The 9156-nt window shown below is 38.3% G+C and overlaps 2 pseudogenes; one reads left to right on the top strand and one right to left on the bottom strand.

Annotated features, from left to right (window-relative positions):
* The first annotated feature begins 2119 nt into the window (after positions 1-2119).
* On the top strand, positions 2120-3048 carry LOC104983158 (annotated as a pseudogene).
* A 4736-nt stretch (positions 3049-7784) lies between these two features.
* LOC104983168 lies at positions 7785-8353 on the bottom strand (annotated as a pseudogene).
* Positions 8354-9156: the final 803 nt, after the last annotated feature.

Here is a 9156-nt window from a genome sequence, read left to right as displayed (position 1 = left end):
TGCTCTAAAGGATATTTTCTCATGAGAATGCATTTTCCAAAGTGATGTTCACTTTGGAAAATTAGTGCAACACTGCTCCAGATGTTGAATGCTGAGACTTAAACCAATATATAAGAAACATTCTAAAACAAGAGATACACTTCCTACAGTTTTTCTACAATTTTTTACTAAAATCTTAATAAAAAGTTATCTTAAATTTGTTTGTGTCATGTGATCAGTCTTCCACATAAAGTAGGTTTTTTCCTCCATTTATATATAAATAATTCTTTAATAAGCTCTCTTTTATACACAGACTAAACTTATGTTAGTCTGTGTAACAGAAACACTGATGTTTCTTCCTTATGTTTATGTAAGTCTAATATGGATTTGTCAACCAATTTCCCTATTACAGAATAGAAAATCTAAAGATAAAATAATTAACTGATGAACATGGCAGTATTTATTTTCTTAGAGAACAGTGGTTTTTCTCCAATTACTTGTTGGAGTATTGTCCTGTGGAGTTGACAAGTCTGAACAATAGGCTATTTATACTGGATATTCTTTGCACATTTTTTTTGATGTGAAGCAAACAGATCTACTGTTATCATTTTCACTTATCAGTTGAAAAAAGAGGCTCAGAGAGTATTAACTACTCAGCGCTCACAACAACACCACCTACAAACAAACAAAACTAACAAGAACATGTGAGCCCAGATGCTCATCTTTATGATCATTTGATGATGGATCTGTACAATACAGCATAGTGTTCCTCAGTAGTACTATTAGGACACAGGTCATTGAAATTAACAGTACTTGAGGCAAACCATGACTTTGCTGTGGAGGACGTTTGATTATGGGTAGAAGGTGATGCTTTCAACATATTGACTTCTCTGCTTCTAGATATACTACATCAAAAATGTGGCACTGTCCAGGTTCAATGCACAATACTGGATGCTTGGGGCTAGTGCACTGGGACGACCCAGAGGGATGGTATGGGGAGGGAGGAGGGAGGAGGGTTCAGGATAGGGGAACACATGTATACCTGTGGCGGATTCATTTTGATATTTGGCAAAACTAATACAATTTTGTAAAGTTTAAAAATAAAATAAAATTTAAAATAAAAAAAAACTAAAATGCAAAGCACTGAATAAAAGTATAAAATTCTCAAAAAATAAATATAAAAAAATAAAAATAAAATGAAATGTGTATTTAAATAAGTAGGTTATTTTTTAATCACACAAAGTTCTTCAGATTTCAAAAGAAAACTTCTAGTTCTTGAAAATGTTTATAAATTATCAACAGTAACCTCTATATTTTGAATAATCAGAAAAATGGAGTTTTAATATAGTAATATCCTATATTCACATGCCCCACATTGTACTTGAATCTCTTGTTTCCAGCTACTCCATATTCTGAATCTTGACCACACCTGCCTAAGAGAACCCTTGAAACTATTGATACTTTTGACTAATTTAGGTAGGCTCTACTATAAGTATTACATGCTTTGTTTTAATTTCAAGAATATATATGGAGCTCCACTGATTGTAGGAAATGTTCCTCTGTGACTGAAACTTTATACAAGATTCATATGCACATGGAGAATGGGAGAGATTTTCTTAAAGTTATGTAGATGACTAAAGGTTGAAATGGAGAATGATCTTTATCTTTTATAGAGATGGACAAGAGCTGGAATTTCCTCAACATTCAGTGAATGTTGTTACATAGTTCCCAAGAGCATGAAGTCTGGTATCAGAGTCAGGTTCATCTTGGCTTGATTTTAATTTAATATCGTAATTATTTGGTGTAATTAACTGAATCCTCCAATACTTTTGTTTTCCAATATGCAAAATGACTCTCAGAAACTACCTGTTAGTTGGTTATGAGTTAAATCCCTGAAAAATATTTACAAATGATCCAGATTTATATACATATTCTTTTAAAATATCATTAGAAATATGATGTCCATGATCTAAAAACAACAGAAAATATAGACTGTCTGTAGTAAATCCTCTATGAACAACATCTTTTTTCATTGCATAATTAACACAAAGTTTTAAAATGCTCTTAAATATGTATCATGCTCTGTTTCATTTCAGATGAACTGAATTTATGTTGTGTATTCTGAACTCAGCTCAGCTTCATGGAAAATCAGAACAATGTCACAGAATCTGTTTTTATAGGGCTGTGGGGAAATAAGAAAATGGAGTTACTTTTCTTCTTCTTGTTCCTGCTCTGTTACCTGGCTGTCTTAATGGGGAATTTTATCATCTTGCTCACCATCACCTGCAACCATCTAATGCAACAACCGATGTACTACCTTCTCTGTCACCTCTCCCTCATCCACGGTGGTCCCCAGGCTAATCAGGGACCTAGCTACAGGACGAAGAAATGTTTCCTATAACAACTGTTGAAACATTTCCTATAACAACTATATGACTCAGCTCTTCACTGCCCACTTGCTGGCAGGTGTGGAAATATTCATCTTGGTGCCAATGGCTTTTGACCACTACATCGCCATTGTCAAGCCCCTGCACTACATGGTCATCATGAACAGAGGTATGACATGTTGATCATCCTGGCCTGGGCTGTGGGTTTTTGGCATTCTATTGCTTTACTTCTCATGGTACTCTAGTTACCTTTTTATGGTCCTAATCAGATAGATCACTACATGTGTGATGCGAAGCCTCTTTTGAAACTGGTGTGCAGACATTCTTGTTGTGAGTATCCTAGTGATTGCAAATTCAGGGATGGTAGCTGTTGCCATTTTTCTTGTCCTAGTAGCTTCTTACATAGTCATATTATATAATCTTAGAACACATTCCTCTCCAGGGTGAAGGAAAGCTCTCTCTCCTTGTAGTTCTCACATAACAGTTGTACTGTTATTCTTAGTGCCCTGTATCTACATTTGTATTCTACCTGCAGAGAGAGAGGACAAGGATAAGGAAATCTCTGTTTTACACTGTGATTGCTCCCATGCTGAACCTTCTCATCGACACCCTGAGAAACATGGAAATGAAAATCGCCATGAGGAAAGTATGGTCTAAAGTGATACATTTAGATTTAAAGTAAATAGGGTGATGTACTTGATGTCCTGAGGACATGTATCCATTGAAATATTATTGAAACATATTAGCTTTCTTTGAGGAGTTGGACTCAATGACCCCTGACATTTTATGAGTCAAATAAGCATGTTGCTATGATTCAGATCACGGTCTGCTCTTTTAGGGATCCAGCTAGTTCTGGGTGTGACCACTTGGATTTGAGACATTTTAATATAAGAACTATCCTAAAGCACATCTCCTGTCATATAACAGCCCTCTGCAAAATTGCTGTTAAACCTTATTTTCCTTGGAATAAAATCTAACCTGTTGATCCGTGCATTAGAAAATTATTTGATTGTAACAAGCTAATCTCAGAGGTCACACCACATTGAAAGAAAAATATGGTGTTATAATAATAGGCTATGGGATCAAGGAGACATGGGTAACTACTGACTCTGTAAGTTTTTATGCCTTTGTCTTAGAAATTTGTTTTAATTATATTGTTTTCATTTTGAAAATATCTATGCTGCTGCTAAGTCACTTCAGTCGTGTCCAACTCTATGCAACCCCATAGACAGCAGCCCACCAGGCTCCCCCTTCCCTGGGATTCTCCAGGCAAGAACACTGGATTGGGTTGCCATTTCCTTCTCCAATGTGTGAAAGTGAAAAGTGAAAGTGAAGTCGCTTAGTCGTGTCTGACAAGAGTGGAGTGGGGTGCCATTGCTTTAAAATGAGATAATATTATAGTTCATAAAACGTAATATTAAGAGCTTCCCTGGTGGCTCAGATGGTAAAGAATATGCCTGCATTGTGGGAGACCTGGGTTTGATCCCCGGGTAGGGAAGATCCCCTTGAGAAGGGAATAGCAACCCACTTCAGTATTCTTGCCTGGAGAATTCCATGGACAGAGGAGCCTGGTGGGCTATAGTCCAAGGGGTGGCAAAAAGTTGGACATGACTGAGCAACTAGCATTTTATTTCTTTCAATACTTGTGAAATTTTGCAAGGCATGTGGCTACTAGAAACTGATATTCGGTGCTTTTCTGCTTTCTTTATCATTCTTCCCTCAATTTGCTTTGTTTGGATGCTTTCATCCAGCTATGCTGGGCCCCTCTACATTGTCTAAAGTGAATGAAAGTTAAAGTGAAGTCTCTCAGTCGTGTCCGACTCTTTGCAACCTCGTAGACTGTAGCCCACAAGGCTCCTCCATCCATGGGATTCTCCAGACAAGAATACTGGAGCAGGTTGTCATTTCCTTCTCTAGGGGATCTTCCCCACCCAGGGATCGAATCTGGGTCTCCCACATTGTAGACAGATGTTTTAACCTCTGAGCCACCAAAGAAGACCTCTCACATAGGAGGCCAATCATAAAATTTTTATTCCAATGAATAAGTATGAAACAATCTGAAATATACCCCTTGTTTTTATTAAAGATGATTTTTAAATGAAATACTACTTATCAATTCTAAGATGACTTTTTTTAACACATATTAATATCTTTAAAATCAAAGGCAGTATAGATTTAATAAAACATTGTATGTAGAATCATGTGATCTTTCATAGTCCAGAATTTCCATTTTGTCTGTTTCTGTGGAACTTTCAAGACCATTTTACTAGAGAATTTATGTTGATGTTGAAGTTTATGTTGATGGTTTTTCTTTGTGTTGCTGCTGCTGAGTCGCTTCAGTCATGTCCAACTCTGTGCGACCCCATAGACGGCAGCCCATCAGGCTCCCTGTCCCTGGGATTCTCCAGGCAAGAATACTGGAGTGGGTAGTCATTTCCTTCTCCAATTCATGAAAGTAAAAGTGAAAGTGAAGTCGCTCAGTCGTGCTCAACTCTTCGTGACTGAAATTAAAGAAAATCATCTCTCCATGGAAAAGGAGAAGAGTCTGCAGGAAAGAATTATCTGGGCATTTCCAAACACCTTAGATTTTTAAAGATAATTAATCCTAATGAAATCTTTGTCTATAAAAATAGATAAGCTGCCTACTCTGTCCATAGTTCTTTCCCAAGGGATTTATTCCATACTCTTTACTAGTACTACTTCTCCAAATATATGTTCTAGATAAGACTGCCTGTGACACCTAAGTATATGCAGAGAGTAACTTTCAAGGCAGCTGATTATCATGCATTTATTCAACTTACAATCTCTAAACTTACCTTAAATCTTTAAACTCTTCTTCTGCTCTTCTATTTCCTCTGACTAGGATAGCCCTACCCATATGCTTTAGGACCCATAGCTTAAATATAACTTGGGCTCCCCAGGTAGTACAGTGGTACAGAATTCACCAGCCAAAGCAAGAGACAAAAGAGATGTGGGTTCCATCCCTGAGTCAGGAAGATACCCTGGAGTAGGAAATGACAACCCACTCCATTATTCTTGCCAGGATATTTCAATGGACAGAGGAGCCTGGTGGGCTACAGTCTATGGGGTTGCAGAGTCAGACACAGATGAGTGACTGAGCTTGAGATCAAGGTGATCTGTACTCCTGAGGTCACGTTTAAAAATTAATATTAACAACTGAGCACAGAGAAAGATTCACTCATTCAGAATGCTGAAAAAACAGTGACTACTATTGCACTTATTAATCAGAATATAAAACATTTCCCATAAAACTTAAGAAACTGAATAATAAATTGTATGTATTGCCAAACTCCTATATGCTTAAAATAGATAAGTAAATGAGTAGTTACTGGATTCAGAAGTTTCCTGCTACATACGGGGAAGGGGACTAGCAAAGGACAAATAAGATATGGTCTAAAGACCAAAAAAAAAAAAAAAACCACAAGCAAACAAATAAAAAACCCCAAATATTAACTAGGCTAAACATGACTGTTTATTACAAGTGTATGAAGAGTTAGTAGCTCAGTCATTTCTGACTCTTTGCTACCCCATAGACTGTAGCCTGCAGATTCCTCTGTCCATGGAATTCTCCCAGAAAAGAACACTGGAATGGATTGCCATTCCCTTCTCCAGGGGATCTTCCTGACTCAGGGACTGAACCCCGGTCTCCTGCATTGCAGGCAGATCCTTTACTGTCTGAGCCACCAAACAAGTTTACTTATAATTACCAAATCTTGAATGCAGCTAACATGTCTTTTCATGGGTGAATGTATAAACTATTATACATCAAGACAATGGAATATTATTCAGTGCTAAAAATAAATGACCTACCAAGCTATGAGAAGACATGGAGGGCATCTGAATGCATATTGTGAAGTCAAATAAGCCAATGTGGTAAGACCACATATTCTGTGATTTTACATACATGATGTCCAAGAAAGGGCAAAACAATGGAGCTACACAAAAATTTCTCTTCAATATTTATTTCTCATCAGATCAGATAAGATCAGTCACTCAGTCGTGTCTGACTCTTTCTGACTCCATGAATCGCAGCATGCCAGGCCTCTCTGTCCATCACCAACTCCTGGAGTTCACCGAGATTCACGTCCATCGAGTCTGTGATGCCATCCAGCCATCTCATCCTCTGTCGTCCCCTTCTCCTCTTGCCCCCAATCCCTCCCAGCATCAGAGTCTTTTCCAATGAGTCAACTCTTCACATGAGGTAGCCAAAGTACTGGAGTTTCAGCTTAAGCCTCATTCCTTCCAAAGAAATCCCAGGGCTGATCTCCTTCAGAATGGACTGGTTGGATCTCCTTGCAGTCCAAGGGACTCCCAAGAGTCTTCTCCAAGACTACAGTTCAAAAGCATCAATTCATCGGTGCTCAGCCTTCTTCACAGTCCAACTCTCACATCCATACATGACCACAGGAAAAACCATAGCCTTGACTAGATGAAACTTTGTCAGCAAAGTAATGTCTCTGCTTTTGAATATGCTATCTAGGTTGGTCATAACTTTCCTTTATAGTTCTGATGAAATGTAGAAAAATAGTTGAGAGCACCTGACAATAGTAGAGGGAAGAAGGATGTTGTCCTTACTAAGGTATGACTTCAGCCTGGAGCCACAGGAGCTCTGAAGTATTCAGAGTACAACAGAACTGGCTCCAACCTAAGATAAGAAGATCAGCTCTTTTTGCTCCATTAAGTCAGCCATTGCTCCCTGATGGGCCCTGGGATGGTGAGCATAATGACACAGATGAGACAGCTTTCATTTTCTCAGATTAGTTTGTCCAGAGCAGGGTGGGGCTGTGAGCTGTTAGAAGCCCAGAGCTACAGCAGCTGGAGCATGGGGACACTGAGTCAGTGAAGGGGCTCTGATGGATGCAGCTTTGTGCGCTACGTTCTGCATGCTCCATGACACCACAAGAGTTCAGTCTTCATCCTGATGGGTGCAGCTTCGTGCACTGCATCCTGCATGTTCCATGGCACCACAAGAGCTCAGTCTTCATCCTTTCACAGTCAACAATCACACTGACCTCATATCCAATGATAGCAAGCAGGCAAGTGCTTTATGGAGTAGAACTGTTTTGTTTTGTTTTTTAATAAGTTGAAGATCCTGCCTGACATTAAAGTGCCCTTTTGTTTGAGTCATCACTCATTCTGTTAGGTTAGCATCCTAAGGTGGTGGTATGAGCAATGCCAATAAGTTCTGAAGGCTGCAAGAATTTGAAAACTTGAAACAATCTCTTTTTTATTTACCCTTTGGAGGTTCAGTGACTAATTTCTTTTGTAACCTAGTTAAGTATTGAAATACCAGTATACTACCATTACCATTGTGATATATAAAAATGAGCAGCTATTTATGCAAAATTATTAGAACTTAGTAATAAATTTTATATATAAATATATATTTTTATGAATTTATAAAGTAGTGTCAGGTCTCATGTACATGAATATACAATGCACAAAGAAGAAAACAATCACTGTGATATGAGAGAAACAGTGGAGAGTGCCTTGTGCCTTGACTCTAGGTGGCGGGTCATAGGGTGGACAGGATGACCTCATTAGAGACCATGAGGAGAAGGAAGTTTAGCAGACAGATGAATCCACTTTTGGCAGAGACAAGTAATCCTAGAGTGTATCTGTGCAGGCAAAATTAAGCAAGGACTCCGATCACACAAAAACTGATCTATGACATTAGGACCACAGAAGAGTAATCAGAAAAGTAAGAGGTTGCATGAAGAAAACCTCCCATGCACACCACTGTCAGTAGCAGTCCACATGCCCACCAGTCCATGATGGTTGATTAGTACAAGAGCTTACAGATGGCCACATATCAGACATAGGCTATCACACTAAGCAGGATGATCTCAACATCTCTGAGTAAATGTTCTGAAAAGATTTGGGGCATGAATCCTTTGAATAAGATGGTCTTTTTTTTTTTTTAAATTGATTGAGACTATAATCAATATAGGGGTATTCACAGAGGAATAGCAAACATTAAAAAAAAGAGAGAGAGAGATAAAGAGAGAGAAATGGGCCAGGGAAAAGTACATGGGGAACTCTTGTAATGATCTGGCAGTGATGGTGACCACCATGAGCACATTTCTGACCACAGAGATGATGTAGATGACCTAACACACAAAGATGGTTTTCTGAATCTTTGGAATCTGTTTGAGTCCTAGGAGAACAAATGGTGTCATGCTGTTCTTATTCTCCATGTATTTCATGTTATGATTATTTATATTACTTGAAAAATTATTAAGGCAACCTTGAATTTATTAAACTTCCTTATTCTTGCTGTTTTTATTGCTCAGTTGCTAAGTCATGTCCAGATCTTTGCTAGCTCATAGAATTCAGCATGTCAGGCTCCCCTATCCTTCTCTGTCTACCAGAGTTTGTTCTAAGTCATGTCCACTGAGTCGGTGATACCATTTAGCCATCTTATCCTTTGCTGCCTGCTTTCTTTTCCTTTTACTTTTGATCTTTCCCAGCATCAGGGTCTTTTCCAATGAGTTGGCTCTTTGCATCAGATGGCCAAAGTATTGGATCTTCAGCATTAATCCTTCCAATGAATATTTGGTGTTGATTTAATTTAGAATTGACCAGTTTGATCTTCTTTGCAGTCCTAGGGATTCTCAAGAGTCTTCTCCAGCACCACAATTTGAAGACATCAGTTCTTTGCTGCTTGCCTTGTTTATGGTCCAGCTCTTACATCTGTACATGACTACTGGAAGAACAATAGTTTTAACTATCGGATCGTTGTTGGCAAAATGATGTCTCTGTTTTTTAA

This window comes from Bison bison, unplaced genomic scaffold (genome assembly GCF_000754665.1).
Source record: "Bison bison bison isolate TAMUID 2011002044 unplaced genomic scaffold, Bison_UMD1.0 scf7180017861828, whole genome shotgun sequence".
Classification (NCBI taxonomy): Eukaryota; Metazoa; Chordata; class Mammalia; order Artiodactyla; family Bovidae; genus Bison; species Bison bison.
The sequence above is the reverse complement of the archived record's forward strand: the minus strand, read 5'-3'. Positions and strand labels throughout refer to the sequence as shown.